The sequence below is a fragment of the Typopeltis vanoorti genome, chromosome 24 (assembly GCF_054136105.1).
Source record: "Typopeltis vanoorti isolate ZY-2024b chromosome 24, IOZ_Tvanoo_1.0, whole genome shotgun sequence".
Classification (NCBI taxonomy): domain Eukaryota; kingdom Metazoa; phylum Arthropoda; class Arachnida; order Uropygi; family Thelyphonidae; genus Typopeltis; species Typopeltis vanoorti.
Genome location: NC_143572.1, coordinates 68,901,581 through 68,920,698, shown reverse-complemented (window position 1 = coordinate 68,920,698; position 19,118 = coordinate 68,901,581). Strand labels below are relative to the sequence as shown.

Below are 19,118 nucleotides of genomic sequence, written 5' to 3'. Positions count from 1 at the left end.
TATTCCATTTGTTGCAGTGGTCTGTGAATGTATCATAGTTGAAAAGTCCAGTTTTCCATGTTGTGAGGATTAGAGCCTTGGTGTTTCTATTTGAATGCAGGGCTTACCATTTCATCATAATAAGAAAACTTACATGAGGAAGGGTGTAATAGACTACTGGATGAGAGGGAAAAAGCAGGTGCACTTTAGTTGATGACTGTGTAATATCTTTGTTGGCTGCACCATTGTAACGATTGATGTCTAATGCGTTTTTTTTTTTTTTTTTTTGTAATATCTTTATTCTAATTAGCAGTGCGCTTTTGCTTTTGTAACCTTCCTCACTTATTTTATTACGTACTACGTTTATCCACCTTTCGCATTTACTAGTCATATGTCTATGAACACTGAAAAATTTATTTCTTAAGACTGTGCCACCAGTATTTCTATATCGGCATAAGACTCAGTAATGAGTCCGATAGATCTCTCTCTCACTAGCATAAATTCCCTCAGTAAAGTTTACGTAAACATTCGTGGTTTCACAAGCACTTAAACTAAGCTTGATATGCCTTAGTTGTTTCCCGCTCACAAGTCTGAGTTTATTTAGGAACAGTGCATCGTAATTTAAAGAATCAGGCAGCACTCTATTGACATATAAATAAAACACATTTATTTACATTAATATCAATGTACATTAATTAAACGATAGGGAGGTTACTCTCTCTACCTATCTGTTAGACTTTCAGCATAAAGAAACAGTTTCCCTTTTCAATACTAATTAACTATACAATGCAATTACTCAGTTACTTCTCTGCTTATTAAATCAAATTATTGAAAACTCTTATTTACTCACTAAGAGGTTTGCTAACTATGCCAAATTATTTCACAAATCTTATGCCAATCATTACCGTTCCAAATGACTCTCTTATGGACATTTCTTATTACTATTAAACTAATTCTTATCAGTCTATCTATAACATCTCCTAGATTATAAAAGGAAATGTACAAAAAAACAAAAACAAACTCACAGAGGCTCTGTATCGCACATTCAATCAAAAGTCTTGCACTAAAGTCTCTATGGTTTTTCTTTCATCTCAGGTCTTGGGGTTCCTTCAGGAGTGTCTTGCATCAGCAGTATCTCATCAGGAATTGGCGGGCTGTGGACTGCAACCTGTGGAACTCGAATAGCTCTGGCAAGAGGTTGATCTCTCGCGGCAGGACTTCCGAACAAAACTGCTTCTGGTATTTACATCGGCTGTTCTCTCGTCATTCCCAATTTTCTCCTCTGGCATGGGCTCACCGTAATGTCCAGTCCTCTGGATCCTATTCCCGATATTTCTGCTTCTTCCGATAACTCTCTGCTGACTGCCGACGACTGGCTTCTTGATTGCCGACTGCGATAGCTCTAACTGCCACCTCCGATGACTGTAACTGCCGCCGACTGGCTCCCCCTGATGTTCGGCTCAGTCCCTTTTTATTACACCTTCTGCAGGACCTTTCACAAAAGGTTGTAACCCCCGAAAAATTCGTCACAACTCCTTGATCTTTTTTCAAGACCGACCTGTTCTTTCTTCTCCTCCGTGCATTCCTTTGATTGTATCTTGTCAGGCAGCAGAAACTTGTCTGAACCTTTCAGATCTCTCAGGCACTGACTTTGAAGGTGTTTATGCGCAGAGCTCATAAGCAATTTTCTCATACACAAAAATTGTAAACAACTTTCTTATGCCTTCATATAGAGCTATTATTTATACAAAGTTCTGGTGGCAAAGCATTGCCTTTGTTTTTGACATTCAAAAATATTCTTGTTAAAGGAGTAAATACAGTTAATTCCCATAGGATTATTTACAGTAATATTTAGCATAAAACATACAGAGGCAAAAGGTTATTTTTGTAACATTCGTAACCGATTTTCTTTTCTCTTCCTTCCACTTATACGTAAACACTTTTTATAACTGTAAACACTTTTAACAATAAACGGCACTCATTAAATAATTCTTCTAAGTAATAACTAAATTAATCATCGGTCACAATACACATAAACAAACGTTGTTGCATAAAGTAATACTGATCACTCATGAAATAAGGCAACACAACAATTCCTTAACTTTGGGTTTTATATGCACAGTTGTTCATTCATCCGGCATTCAATTAATTCTTTAGGCACTATAATTCCAAACACAGCTAACGGTAAACTTCAACTTTTACAGCCTCAACTATTCTCCAGTAACTTAGTGCTTTGCTTCAAGGTTCTGTATGTCCTTGAAAGGTCGGCCCTGAAATTGAATCTCAACTCAAATATCGCAAGTCTATTTAGTAGTCACTCAGCTGTCTTCCATAGCTATAATTGTTATTCTACAATTTATTAGTTAACCGCCTCTCAACGAGTAGACTTTATTAGCTGCTTGAGTGACTTGCCGACTCGCTATTATCGCACTGTGATTTTCGAATGCCAAATGCTCCGATTCCAACCTAATGCCAAATTCCCTCTAATAAATCTCCAATTCTCTTTTTTCCAGCGTTCCTCACTTTTTATATCCGTTCTTCCCACCTAAATCATTCTCGTGATCTCTTTAACTTTCCAGTAAACTTTCAGCATTTTCCCTCACGCCTTGTAACACACTCATTCAAGCTTACTTACATACGTCTCCATGACAACAAAACAAAACGTAATAAAATTGAGCTATTGCATAACGTTAAACTTTTACAAACAGGAACAAAATAAGAATATTTACATTTCAATTAATGCACAGTAAATTATCAAATACAAGTTCTTATAATATTAATACAGTAATAAATAAAATAGCTTAATAATATTTAATACAGTCTTTTCATTATTAATACATATATCTTTGATTAAATAATTAGATATTAGACAAAATTAAAGTAGTTATATGAATATTAAATTGTAAAATAAGTTGTTTACATTAAATAATATTTACAAGTCTAGCCTTTGTGATGGAAGATCATGTTGGATTCAGAAGCGAATAATAATTACTCTAATCTCTACATAATCAGAATCCAACAAAGGCTTACTCTTCCTTTGAAAAATTTTTCTTTAAAGAAAAATTTTTCACACTAGACTCACAAGTGGAGAAAACTGACTTCTTATCTCCCTTCCAAGATATTAAATAACACTTAGTTTGAATATAATTGGATTTCTTATTACAGTCTATGTATATATTTCTCCGCATTTTTCCACTTGAGTTCTTGCTAATATTAGTACAAGGAAAGACTTGTTTCCTATTCCTATAGTGAGATAATGTTCTTTCAGAGCAGAAATCATGTTCTCTATCACTAGAATTGAGTCTTAGTTGTCTTACAACTTGGTGATTTGTTCCATGATGTAGTTTGATTATTTTGGCAAAATTAACTTCAACTGTTAATTTATTTTTAGTGGCAACTTCTGATTCAGGTTTGGGTACTACTTATTGTGACGGTTCATCAGTGATAAGTTGTGTTTCAGGCTGATTGTGCACATCAGAATTAGTATCACTATGCTTCACAGTTGGTTTAGTCATAGACAGCTCTACCTTATCTGGAGCAATTTTTTTATTAGGTATTCAAAACCTTTCCCTTTGTGTCCGTGTTCTATCATACATATAATTGCCAGCTCTTCTGATACTTCTTTTCCTGCTCATTAGGGATATTTCTTTTCTAAAAAAATCACAGGAGAATTGATACTTTTCCAAGAAATTTGTCCCTAGTATAATGTGGGAGCTTATGTTGGATGTAGTGGGGACAACAAGTAAATCTTGCCACACACATAGTCCAAATTCTGGTAGGTATATCCTTGCATGAAGTTTCTCATATGCCATGAAGCTTGAGTTTGAGAGAGTATTAATTCTTACAGGTTCTCTCAGCTTGGCAGTGCTTTTCCATAATTTGTTCTTCAAGGTTAAGAAATAATCCATTTTAATGATAGAGGCATTGCATCCTGTATCTAATAAGATGTCACATTTAGAGCCCAGGATATCTCCTCTAACTCTCATCATTCTTTCATTAGGTGCTTGGTGTTTCTGAATTCCATTATTTCTTCTGAGGGGTTTGTATCCAAACTTCAAGTCCCATCTGCTATTAGAGTAGTTTCCCTTGTTATAGAAACAATTCCTGGCATAATGTCCAACTTTGTTGCAATTATAACATTTGGGAGGATCTCTATGTTTTGTCTCTGTCTTAGGTTGAGGGATAATAGACATCTGTTGTTTAACATTATCTAGTCCTTGAATTACCTTATCTAGACGAGCTAAAATGGGTTGACTTTGTTTTTCCACTTCATGTTTAATCATCTTATTAATTTTATCAGTTGTGGGGTTTTGATCTTCTTGAGACTTTAAAGTAATAGCTGATAATTATCTCAAAACCTCATTAAGACTATCCATTATTGGCTGATTTAACCTATTTACTTCCTGGTGAATTAAGGTTTGCACTTCTGTCATCAGCCTTTTGTCAAATTGTTCTTTACTTTCAGTTATGCAATTAATACTACTTGGATTTTCTCCAATATTCTTTCCTTTTCCTTTTTCATCCTTACTCTTTTCAACTTCAGATTGGTTCAAGGAACAACCAGTCTTATTTACAACATTTACAAGACCTACACTGGCTGTGAGGGATAAAGGTCTCCTAACATTTGTTCTTTTTCCTTGACACTTTTGAGACACTCTTCTAAGGTGGAAATTTTCTTCTTATAGGCTGTTTCTCTTAATTCTTGCCTAACACCTTGTCTAAATTGTTGGAATACAGCCCAATCTAAATATGGTTTATCCTCATTAGTCACATTTAAACTGTTGGCTAGTGTCAATAAACGATTGTGGAAATCAGCGACAGTTTCTTTATCTTCTTTTGTAAAACTCTCTGTAACTTCCATAAATTTGGGTAATACTTCTTAATTTTGAGAACTGTGAAATCAAGTTATCCTTAAATTTCTGATAATCTAATGTTTCTTTTAGCACTGGAGATGAGTACAAAAAGGTTTTAGCCTTGCCTATTAATTTACTTCTTAATAATATAAGTAATTGGAAATCAGTCCAGTTAGCTATTTCCCTAAGTTTTTCAACATAAGTAAAAAAGGACAGTACATCATCTGATTCTTCACCTGAAAACTGAGGAGAAACTTGTTGTGGGTTAACTGTACGAAAAAAATCACTATCTTCCATTTTAGAGCTAGATGCATCAGCCATATTAATCTATTAACGACAACCTTAAAAAAAATTCAGAATTCCAAAATAACTTCTCTGTTTGCCTGATTCTAGTTTACAACCAATTCACTTGATTCCTTTAAATTATTTTTAAAGTTTCTGAGATCACTTTTTCTAATACTATCTTAAAATTAATGCTCGATATTTTAACTAATATTAGTGGAATCAAATCCTGTTGACTGCTGCGCCATTTTGTTGGATCCTACTTCTATCAATTTATACCTTGGATCCAATATATGGTTATTACGATATTCTTAACTAGTTGATAGGTTGCAAGTTGATTTCTAATTCAAATATAAAGAAAATTTATATTTAAAGATTGCGCCACTTTATATCTGAATTAGTTCAATAATTGAAGATAAACCAACTCTTAACCACCTTTCCCCTTATATGATGTTATTTTATATACTGGCTGAGTATATTTAACTTACTTAATCTTCCCGCTTTGGTTCGAATATTTTATGAATGGTGCAGTAAAAGAGATTCAGGCAAAATACAACTTTTCATTAACAAAAACATATATAAAAAAAAAAATAAAAAAAAATCAGCTAACGCCTTTTTATTCCCGTATATACGGGAGTAGGCGAGGCCATTTAGCCCTATCTAACTTTTGGAGACTGAGTGGGCAGTTCAATCTCCACTGGTACCCAATCAGAGACAGATGGCCCAAGGCTATCACTAATTAAGCGGTACGCAGTGAAGAGAGACGGCTCAAATGTGCCGCCATCTCGTGGTCTCTAACCCTAATACAATATATTTAATGTCTGAAATAATGTGGGTTCTACGGTCGATTTTCTTGAGTTTACAGGACGAAAAACCCGAGTTTCCGGGAGGAAAAACCTGCTTGCCCGTGCCAGAGATCGACTAACTCGGGAACCGGTCGAAAAAAGGCTTAGAAAAATTTCCTCTAGTCGCCGACTAGACTCGAAACCAAGACTTCCTTCGTGCGGCCTAGCGCGGTGGTGTGCAAACGCCACATCCACTGAGCTACACAGGCTTCAAATCACTTCAAATCACTAATTAAGTTATTATAATCACTTCAGCCTTTCTGATAACACTGTTATACAAACTCAGACAATGGTAAATTTGTCATCTCTAATACAGTCTTCTCACAGTTCCTTCATTTCCAAAATACAATAAAATCGCAGTAACACCGCTTTACAAGCAAACACTTTTAAATTTTCACTTCAGTTAATCTTCGCAATAGTTATTGTTAACATAAGGAAATTCTAGGATGAAACGCACACACTTTTCTATATAGAATACTAAAGGTTGGAATAGTCTTACCGATAATCTTTTCTCTTCCTTCCACTTATACGTAAACACTTTTTATAACTGTAAACACTTTTAACAATAAACGGCACTCATTAAATAATTCTTCTAAGTAATAACTAAATTAATCATCGGTCACAATACACATAAACAAACGTTGTTGCATAAAGTAATACTGATCACTCATGAAATAAGGCAACACAACAATTCCTTAACTTTAGGTTTTATATGCACAGTTGTTCATTCATCCGGCATTCAATTAATTCTTTAAGCACTATAATTCCAAACACAGCTAACAGTAAACTTCAACTTTTACAGCCTCAACTATTCTCCAGTAACTTAGTGCTTTGCTTCAAGGTTCCGTATGTCCTTGAAAGGTCGGCCCTGAAATTGAATCTCAACTCAAATATCGCAAGTCTATTTAGTAGTCACTCAGCTGTCTTCCGTAGCTATAATTGTTATTCTACAATTTATTAGCTAACCGCCTCTCAACGAGTAGACTTTATTAGCTGCTTGAGTGACTTGCTGACTCGCTATTATCGCACTGTGATTTTCGAATGCCGAATGCTCCGATTCCAACCTAATGCCAAATTCCCTCTAATAAATCTCTAATTCTCTTTTTTCCAGCGTTCCTCACTTTTTATATCCGTTCTTCCCGCCTAAATTATTCTCGTGATCTCTTTAACTTTCCAGTAAACTTTCAGCATTTTCCCTCATGCCTTGTTCCACACTCGTGCAAGCTTACTTACATACGTCTCCATGACAACAAAACAAAACATAATAAAATTGAGCTATTGCATAACGTTAAACTTTTACAAACAGGAACAAAATAAGAATATTTACATTTCAATTAATGCACAGTAAATTATCAAATACAAGTTCTTATAATATTAATACAGTAATAAATAAAATAGCTTAATAATATTTAATACAGTCTTTTCATTATTAATACATATATCTTTGATTAAATAATTAGATATTAGACAAAATTAAAGTAGTTATATGAATATTAAATTGTAAAATAAGTTGTTTACATTAAATAATATTTACAAGTCTAGCCTTTGTGATGGAAGATCATGTTGGATTCAGAAGCGAATAATAATTACTCTGATCTCTACATAATCAGAATCCAACACTGTTAACTCTGTGGAATTAGTTACCTAATAATAATAATAATAATTTTCATTCCCAAATTTGTTCCAGCTGTTTTTCATGGATATGTTTATTAATGCAACATTATCTACATAAAGCAAAGAAATGAGTTTGATATCTCTGATTATAGTATCAGGTTTAATGCCACTTTATTTCATAATATAAATAAAGTAGGTGTGAAACGGATAAATGAAGAGATTAAGCATGCAATACAGAGGAAAAAGGCATTATGGAGGCAGCACAAGAGGAGTGGTAATAATTAGTTCCATGAAGATTACAGGCAAGTAGGCTGACATGGTTGGTAAGGGTAGCAAAGGTGAAGTATGAGCAGAAGTTAACTAACGAAGCCAAAAAGAATCCTAGGGAGTTCTTTCGATATGTAGCCAGCAAAAAAAAAAAAAAAAAAGAATGATTATGGAAGGATGACATTGTTGGAGAAAATGGTAAAAGAAGATCTGCTGTGAAAGATATAGTAAAGATACTTAATGAGCAGTTCATAAAGGTTTTTCATTCTTGTGAATGTGAATGGAGAGTTTGAGAGCAGTTGATGATGAGGAGGAGAGAATGACTATAAGGAAGCAAGAAATATATGGAGAATCTTTGACTCCTTGGGGTCTTTAGGATAATAATAATAATTCTTGGAGGTGGCAAAATGTTCAGGATGATGTGAAAAATCGTAGTTGTTGATTATTAGTGCTGTTGAAAGATAACTCATTTTTTCATAATTTAGTTACTAATAATAAGTTAATTTATTGTGTTTTTTATATAGGTGTTTGATAGACTGAGTTATTTAGTTTGAAATAAACCTTGTATTTTTGTTTAAATTAGATATTTTCAGTATGGTGCCAATTCATGATTAAACAATAGCAGCCATGATGCCCTTGTTAGGTGAACTGTATTTGTGTGATTTTGTTCAGTGTATGTGGGTGTGTCATTGGGAAATGAAGGATTTTTGGAAGGAGGATGAAAACTAGTGAATGTTTGAAAGTGATTTCTTGTTGGCTGGAGAAAATGAAGCACATATTAATAGAATAGACAGTATTAATGATAGACTGGAAAATGTTAATGTTAGAATTAACATTGTTTGTACATCCAGTGGTGGAAGTTCAGGAGAGCAAGTGGACTGCAAGAAAAATATAGCACATCTGCATGTTATCCTTCACAGGACAAGCACAATATTAAAAAATTGCAGAAATATCAAGAGATTAACAAGGTTCAAAAAAGAAAAAAAAAACATGTCTGAGGTATGGATTAAGATCATATGAATAAACAGAAACTAGATACAGATAAAATTTTGTATGAAGATTCTATGATGAGAGCTTTACAAAATCTTGTTAATGAAAGCTTAACAAAAGTTTGTTTCCTTGATGCAAAAATTAATAACATTAGTGATACTATCAGGATGCAGAAAGGTAAGTGAAAGAATTGTCTTATTTGGCTCTAATGACCTGAGAGGTGATAAGTATTCTATCAGGGAGGATGTGAAGAAGTTGGTAAATAAACAAAAGTTTGCCTCTGTCATGCACTATGATAAAGGCAAACTTAGGAGGTGGGCATTGATAGTAACCAAGTCAGTTTGTGTAGATGAAAGGATATAGGAATTGTAGATGAATTTGATGGAAAGAAGGGTCTGTATAATGCTGATGAAAATGTACCTAAATGGCTTTGGTGTTAGGTGTCTAGAGAGAGCTTTATTCACCAAGAGTGCTGAAGTGCAAAGTCAGGGAAACTTAAGCAATTAGAGTGCATATAGGTGTCTGTGAAGGCACCCATGATGTGAATGAGTCTGATAATTATTATTATGATGATGATTAAAGTTCTCCATGAAGTCGCAACATTCATCATGGCAGGTCCACACTATAAAGCAGTCTATCATACCACTCCTTGAACCCATTGTCCGTTCGTGCTCTCACCACCACCACTCTATCAGTCAATGCCTGATAGAGTGGTAACAACCATATCAAATAGGGTAGTCAATTTAGGAAATAAAGGTGGTTAAGAGCCTAAATGGATGCTACAGCTTGATACAAATTGTCGGTATCAGGAACAAGGAGGAGTTTTTGGTACATTGTATAGTGCAACCTTGCCTAAAGTTATAAGCATTAGTGAGACTTAGCTAACATTAGCTGATATAGTTACAGGGATAGAATATGAAGGGTTTAATATTTTCAGAAAGGATAGATAAAAAAGGATGGGGCAGGGGTAATTCATCTGTTATCATCTGCTGATGATAGCAGATGAATTAAATATATGGTTGATTGCTGCTATAGGCCAGGAAATTCCAGAGATGATTATTATTTTTATTTATTATTATTATTATTGCCCCAAGACCTCATGGAGTCAAATACTCATCTGGGAGGTCCTTTTATCACACACTGTTCATCATACCGTGCCTTGAACACATTCAAACTCCTTACAGACACCAGGCTAAAATAGCCGTTAATTATGTTAATAGTGCCTATCACTCCCCTACTCACACCCTCTTTATACAGTTTCAAGGGATGACCTCTGGTTCTCCCTCGATCTCCCACTATTTTCTGTAACACTTCTCCAGCATTGATCCTATAACAACCTCTTACCAACTTATAGGTCTCTATCATATCTCCCTTCTTCCTCCTGTCCACCAGACTCTGCAAATTACATCTTCTCAATCTTTCCTCATACTCGACATTCCAGAGATCAGAAACTACCTTAGTCAATTGCTTTTGGACCCTTTCCAACATCTCTTCATCCTTCTGAAAACCCGGTGACCAAATCTCGGCACAATAGTCCATGTGTGGCCTAATCAAAGCCTTATACAACGGAACAAGAATCTCCCTACTTCTACATGTCAATGTCCTCTGCATCATTCCCAGAAGCCTTTGTGTTGTCTTCATAATTTTGGCCATGTCCCCTAAATTTCAGATCCTTCTCCACTATCACCCCCAGATCTCTTATTTCTTCCACTTCCATCAATATATCCTCACCAAGCATTAATTCTGCATCCCATCTTTGTTTTCCGAATTTTAAAACCTTACATTTTGCAACATTGAACTCACATCCCCATTTACATGCCTAATCACTCAATTTATTCAAGTCTTCTTGTAAGGCCACAACATCTTCACTACTCTTCATGGTTCGTCACAACTTTGCATCATCTGCAAACAAATGAATATCTCCATCCAAATCTTCACCTATATTGTTAATATACAAGTTAAACAGTAATGGCTCCAAAACAGATCCCTGGTACTCCACTAGTGACTTTCCTTTTCCTGGATGTCGCTCCCCCCCCCATACACAGCTTGTTGATACCTATCAAATAGCCAGTCTCCAATCCAATACACTAATCTAATATCCAACCCGATCTGCTCTAGTTTGACTATCAATTTATCATGAGGTACTCTATCAAAAGCCTTTGTGAAATCTAAATATATTACTGTGTTTCCTTCTCCTCTGTCAAAGAAAGCAGTCACTTTATTGTAATAAGTAAGTAGATTACTAAAACTTTATTGTAATTACTAAGTAGATTACTAATGACCTCCCTTTAGCAAATCCATGCTGTCCATCAAAGATATTGAGTTGGGTTGACAACCATTGTTGGCAACTCAATTCTGGATCCTAGTTCTAACAAGCTTCTCCAACAACTTAACCACAACACCTGACATACAGATAGGCTTATAGTTTTATGCTCGAGTTCAATCACCTCCTTTATGAAGTAGCACAATCTAGCCCTCCTTCCACTCCTTAGGGAGTTGACCGAGTGCAAGACTCATATTAAAAAAATATGTCAAGACAGGTGTCAACTCCCTGGCACATTCCTTCAGAATATGTGGCGATATATTATCAAGATCCACAGCCTTATTAACACCTAGTTTACTCAACTCCCCATACACCTCTTGCTCACTTACAGTCAGTCTCTCCATGAAGTCACATTCACAAGATTGAAAGACCTTTATGAATTGCTTATTAAGTATCTCCACCACACATTCTGCAACAGCTGTCTTTATACCAGTTTCTCCTATTAATGTCATCCTTACATAATCATTCTTTCTTTTGCTGGCTACATATCGAAAGAATTCCTTAGGATTCTTTTTGGCTTCATTAGCTAACTGCTGTTCATACTTCCCTTTAGCTACCCTCCCCAACCACGTCACCTTCCTTGCCTGGTCTTTGTAGACCTCATGGAATTGGTTATTTCCACTTCTCTTATGCTACCTCCACAATGCCCTCTTCTCTGTATCGCATGCTTAATCTCTTTATTCATCCATCTCACACCTACCTTATTTAACCTTCTCACCCTTGTAATACACTTAGACATTGTATCTACTAGATAGATTGTCTTTGAAAATCCCCCAAGCTGCATTGATCTCTTTTCCTTCTAACTCCTTATTCCATGCTACACCTGCAAGCTGTCTCCCGAGCTCTTCATAATCACCCCCCCCCCCACACACACACACACTTGTAGTTCCACATATACCTTTCCTCACAGAGGTCCTCACACTGCTGGCAACCACCCAAGTAATCACCTCATGGTCATTCTTCCCAATTGGTGGATGATTTGACACCTGATGAGATGACCAAATCCAAGACCCTCAATCCTCGCATGACTTCTGTTACATACTGTCTGAGGTAGTTATCCCTCAAAAACTCAAGAAACTCATTTTCTTTACTTCCAGTTACTATCTCATCATTCCAGTCTATATTGCCATAATTAAAATTGCCCATAATGATCACCCTTTTCTTATTTGCTTGACTAATTTGATTATACATTTCATTATCACCACCATCCACATTGCCTGGTCTATAACAACATCCAACCAAGTATTTGATTCCATTCACCTCTATCTCACACCATACTGCCTCAAAACCACTTGCACTATTTCCCTTTTGCATCTCTACTTTGTATGGACATGATGTGGAAGACATACATCAACAAATTAGTACATTGAGTGCAGGTCAAGTAATTAGTATGGGAGGATTTCCTATGGAAATCTAGATTGGAAGGAAAGATCATGTGGTAGGAAGGAAATGGAATTTATACGCCTACTGAGAGATATTTACTTGAGGCAGCATGTGCTGGTTGGTACTCCTCGTATGAGAGTATTGGATTTGGTCATAGGATCAGAAGAACTATCCATAACTAAGGTAGCCACACTGCCTTCAGTTGGGAAGAGTAATCATATATTCTTTACTTGGGAGATTGCAAAACATGAGGAACATTCTCTCAAAAAGGGGTATATATGGAAATGGAAGAAAGGTTATTATGACAAGATGAAGCTTGAAGCTGAGCCAAGGCATAAAAACCTGCAAGGGAAGGATTCTTAGTAATGTATGGAAAATAATTAACCCTTTAACTGCTGAGACCTTATTATTACAGGCTCGGAAATACATGCCTGCTTTGCTGAGCCCGTATATGTATGGTTGGTGCTCCTCCCATATTCAGACAATTTTTTAGTATGGAAAGAATCATCGTAAGGTATTCAAACTTCGCGGGTCGGTTCCTCTATCTATTGCCAACCGATTGAAGTTAATTTGACTTGGGTTTCTGTCCTTGTATGACATCTAAAGAGAAAATTTTGAACTGGTGCAACTAATCATATGCAGCAGGATGCATAAACCACGTGACTGCAGGGATTTCATAAATGTCACAATATGGCGTCTACCAGTAAATATCCATATTATCTTACCGATGAACAAATTGATGAATTGTTAACAACAAATGAGTCAGGAGCAGAATTGTCCAAGTTAAGTGAATTGTGTACTTCAGATGAAGAAGATCCTGGTGATATAAGTGTTACAAGTGAGCAAGATAGTGACAAAAGTCTCAATACAAAAGTGCATAAGCAAATGCGTACCAAAGATGTATTGTTCAAGTGGTATGATGATGCATTTACTCCAAGTGTACATGAATTTGATAGCAGCAATTGAGGAATAATCACAGGTAATATCACTGATGATTCTTCAGCTTTAGATATTTTTGAACATTTTTTTACCATAGAACTAATGACAACAATAGCTGACGAAACAAGTTTCATACCTTCACCACAAATAATAGACCATCTACACCATCCTCACGACTAAAGCAGTAGAAAAATACCACCCCTCAGGAACTTTACATTTTTTCTAGCTATTACACTGCTAATGACAAGGGTAAAAAAAAATTCTGAATATTGGTCTACAGATCCTCTCCTCTCAACCCCCCAGTTTTCTGATTTGATGGCCCGGGACAGATTTTTATTGTTAATTAGATTATTGCATTTTAGTGATAATGAAAATCAAAAGAAGGAGACAGATTATATAATTTGAAATTTGTAATTGAAAGTCTAAGAAAAAGTTTCAGCGAAATGTTCTACCCTTTTCAAAATTTGTGTATAGATGAAAGTCTTGCTCTTTTCAAAGGTAGATTATCATTTGCCTATACATTCCTTCAAAAAGAAGTCAATTCGGAATAAAACTATTTCTCATCTGTGACTGTGAAACAGGTTTCATCATATATTTCATAGTGTACACTGGGAAGGACACAGACATCCTTCCTGAGCGTGACCTTGGTGTGTCAGGTGCAGTTGTGAAAACACTTATGATGAAATATTTACATAGGGGTCACACACTATGGATCGACAACTGGTATTCCAGCCCTCTACTTTTCGACTGGTTGCATAAAAACAAGAACAATGCATGTGGTACAGTCAGGAAAAATAGAAAGGGAATGCCTAAATTTTCACAGAAACTAAATAAGGGACAAATAGAAGCAAACCATACAGACAATATTCTTGCAATAAGGTGGCTTGACAGGAGAGAAGTTTCTATGCTGACAATATTGCATGAAAATGATGTTACACAGATGGACAAAAAAGATTGACAGACAGGAGAGAATATTGTGAAACCACATTGTGTAGTGGATTACAATGTCAACATGGGTGCTGTAGACAGGACAGATATGATGGTCACTTCTGTTGAGTGTATGAGAAAAACTATGAAGTGGTACAAAAAACTATTTTTCCACCTTCTGGACATGACCATACTAAATTCCCACTGTCTCTATAATGTAAAATTTGAAAAAAAAACAAAAACTTAGCAGACTACCAACTCATGCTTATCAGGGAAATAATTCAAAAGTACCATATCATCAGAACAACAGGGAGGTTGAAAGGATGTCCATCACCTGGAGATCAACCACTGCATCTCAAAGAAAGGCATTTCCCTTCTCTTGTACCTTCTACTGAGAAGAAGAAGAATGCAACTCGAGTTTGTTATTATTATTATTACCCCAAGACCTCATGGAGTCAAAGACTCATCTGGGAGATTCTTTTATCACACACACACATCTCATCATGCCGTGTCTTAAACACACTCAAACTCCTTGCAGACACCACACTCTTAGGCAAGGCATTCCAATCATTCACAACTCTGCACAAAAAAAATCTGCCTCTCACACCTTCTTTATACAGTTTCCAGGGATGACCTCTGGTTCTCACCTGATTCACTCCGTGTACAAAGGGCTGTACACGGAGCTAAATTTTTAGCTCTGTATACATTCCATGCTAAATTTTTAGGATTTTCATACCCTGGCACTTGGTAAGCTTAGTAATAACTGTGTTGTAAATAATAGTGCTCTTTATATATTTTGATTAATTTCTACATAAATTAATGTGTGTAATTTGCATAATCAAGTGGACATCCCTTGATTATGCAAATTTTATAAAACACTATTATTGCCATTTTTGTGAGTGAACTAGTGTATATCAAGAATGTATGATGCTGTCTGGACTTCTTACTTCAGTAAGAATTTTAATTGATTTTATTTATAAATTTTTTGCAAAATTAATTCAGCACATGGGACAATGTCAGTAGAATATAAAAATAAAATCAGCAGTTAAAGAGTTAAGGGGCATATGGAGGAAGTAATATCAGTCTTTACACTGAAGGCAAGAATAGTTAATCAGGTATGAGTTAGATGGATAAGTAGTATCAGCAAGCAGTAGCTACAAAGAAAGAAAGTATTATAGAAGATATATAAGAAGAAAGGGTGATCAGCAAGCTCAGAAACATTACAAAGGTCAGATAAGAAAGGTGAAAGGTGATCAGCATGGTAAGGAAGACAAAATCAGATTACGAAAAGAAACTAGCCAGCAGACTAAAGGAAATCCTGAAGTGTTCTTTCATTACATGGTGAGTAAGAGGAAGAATGACTATGGATGGATAACCTTAATGAGTGCTGATGGTAACAAGATGACAGAAGCAGATAAAATAGTTGAGTTACTGAGTGACTACTTTGCAAGGGTATACCATCCAAGTGAGGGTACTACTGAGACATATTAACAGGGACTGATGTGAGAACAGAGGTGGATGAAGTGGAGGTTCTTATGATATTGCAGTATCTCAATATAATTACAGCCATGGGATTAGATGGTATATCAAATCATGTTTTAGGTAGTCATTCTGATTTAAGTTTGGGTGGTGTAGAAGTGTTTCGGTACTCTCTCTAAATAACTGTTCAAACCTATAACTGCACAAATGTAAATGTTGAGTACTGGACTAAGAGGATATTGTGGTCAGTGTATGCTCCATGCTGAGCAAGGACAGATTTTTCAGGTTTATTGTTGTTAATATAAGGTGTTCCTTCAATTGGTTTCATGAATGTCTGATTGCCCTACCCTGAAAAATCTGGCCTTGTTTAGTATGGAGTGGATACAGACTACAATATCCTCTACTCCAGTACTCATCTTTTATGTTGGTGCCTTTTTAGGTTTAAGCAGTTATTTAAAGAGAGAGGTCTGAAGCACTTCTACTCCACCCAAACTTAAATCAAAATGGCTGCCTATCCATTCCCAAGATATGGGAGAGCCTCATCCTTATAAATGGCAATGACAGGCAATAGTGTACCCCCCCTTTTTTTTTTAATATAATGCTGTGCCATTCAGTCATTTTATTTTTCTAAATTTTCTTAATTTTTGTATTTCAACTAATTTTAGTTTTAACTTTAATTGTAATTTTATTTGATTTTTAACTATGTATGGTGGCATTCCAGCATTCAGTTCATCTCTGTAAATAGGATTAACATTCTTTATTATAGCTTCACCTTGTGATTCACCCATTAATTTCTGGGTGAAATATTTGGAACAATAAAAAATTATTAATTCTTTATTCTTGTGTATACATGATGTGCCTAATAATCTTGTTGCCTGTGTGCTTTTTGCTGTTAATGAGCTTTCTGATTCCATTTATCATTATATTCTCTCCACAACAAAATATTCTTTTTTTTTTCCTGGAGCTCCTTCATCATCAGCATGATTGGCTGAGTGTTTAGATCCTCTCTCCAACAATAGGCTGTGAGTTTCAATCCTGCCATGGGCATGGATGTTTGTGATCATCTTTAAGTGGGAGATGAATCTGATCATCTGGTGTGACTGCCACCCTGTTTATTGGAGGCTTGAAGTGGCTTAAAAATTTCCATGTTTGTCTCTAGAATAGGGTTTCTCAATTATGTAAAAAATGTATTTTTTATATGGTCAAATATTTTAAAAAATACTTAGCTCAACCATGGAATGAATGTATGATAAGTTTACAGGAATGTTTTATGGGATGGGAACCTCATAGGGGAAAAAAAAAGATCCATCTCATCTATTCAATTCCATCTGATTTATCTTTATCTTCCTGATGAAATTGTTAATGGTGCATTAACAATTTCAGTGCTTACATTCCTCACTTCTTATTAGACTACATGATTGTTTTACCCAGTTCAGTGGAAAGATGGCTAGCTACCTTGTTTATGGATGGATCCTTGGAATCTGTCACTAAATCCAACACTCTCAATTTGTGCACACATTTCTCATTTAGTCACATGGGTTTCTTGTGAATAAAGAAGTGATGGCCCCTGGATCTTCCTTTAAAGTTTGTGGGTTGCAAAAGCTGGTTAATAGAAAGAAAATAGGAATATTATATAAAAGTATAAGTTACCAAAAGGATTTTATAGGACTGTGCAGAGGAAATTTTTCAGTACATAACTGGTGAGGAGGGGGGTGGAACCAAGGGGTCTTCTCTAGACATTGAATAAGAGTGTGGTCAGGAATGTCAGGTTTTTTTTTACATCTATGCTTGGAGAACAGTTAATGAGTGAGATAGATTGCCAGTCTGTTAGTGCTCTGTCAGTGAAAGTGTTCAAGGAGAAGTATGATAAGTATGTGAATAGTTAAATAGTGTGGGTCTCCCATGAAGAGGTTTGATACTTTATGAAGATGTCTGTGTGATAATAGTATTAATAATAATGCTGTCATCAGCAATACCTTCCCTTTCTCTCTATCTTTCTCTCAAAATACAATACCACTTGTATATATGTCTTTCTCTTTCTAATATGTAAATTTTTTTAAAGTTCAGCTAACTAATGCCAAAAACTCCTCACCTTTGTTCCTCATGCTTTTGGCAGTATTATTATTATCTTCTTGACCTCTAAGGAGTCACAAGGCTCACCATGTGAGGTCAATCCTAGTCAATACAAAGCCTATTATTCCACTCCTTAAACACCATTTGCACTTTTACCACCTTTTCAGGCAATGCATTCCATGCTCCTACCATTCTCCATGCAAACAGCTACCCTTTTATTCACTACTTCCTTTTATAACTTCCAGAAAGGCCCTCTTATCTTCATTCCTTCCCTGATTTGACCATATGAAAAAATCTCCTTAGTGTTAATATGATAATAACCCTTAAAAAACAGCTTAAATGTTTCAATTATATTCACTCCTTGTCTTTCCACCAAACTTTGCAGTCTGCATGCCTTCAGTCTATCATTATAATCAACATTGTACAGTCTTGATATCATTTTTGTCATCTATCTCTGCACCACCTTCAAGGTTACTTCATCCCTTACAAATCCTAATGACCAGATCTGAGCACAGAAATCAAGGTATGGTCTGATCAAAGTTTTATACAATGGGATCACAACCCTTTTATCTCTCATAGTCAATGTCCTCCTCAATACTGCAGCAGTTCTCTGAGCTATTTTCACAACCTTTGCAATATGTCCTCTGAACTTCAAACTTCTATCTACAATCACCTCAAGATCCCTTTGCTTCTTCCACTTCTTCCAATAAAGCTCCACCAAGTGAGTATGAAGCATCCCATCTGTGGATCCTGAATTTTAGAACTTTACATTTAGTAGCATTAAACTGTGTCAACTATGTTATCTGCATTGGTCACCTGAGTCGTACTTCCATTTTATTCTTGGATCTCAGTTGTCTCAAGGATGCCTTTGCTCATGTTCTCCACCTCTTTTGGCATTATTATTATTATCTCCTTGACCTCCATGGAGTCACAGTACTTATCATGGGAGGTCAGCTTTAGTCAACAGAGTCTATCATAGCGTCCTTAATAAACTCATTAGTATATGAATATTCCCCTTCATCCCTATCTATCTTTGCCTATTTTAATGATTTCCCCATTGAGATTTGAGCCTATGAAATTATGTTCAGCCTTTGATTGTCAAACTCAGTTTCTTCAGGGATGACTGCGCTTATGCTCAGGCTTCCTTTAGGCAACATATTGATT

At 35.7% G+C, this 19,118-nt stretch overlaps 1 protein-coding gene across 1 annotated transcript in view; it reads left to right on the top strand.

The window, feature by feature from the left end:
- The window catches only part of LOC150093385 (uncharacterized), a 334,426-nt gene that overhangs the window by 181,663 nt on the left and 133,645 nt on the right, over positions 1-19,118 (top strand). The window lies entirely within an intron of this gene.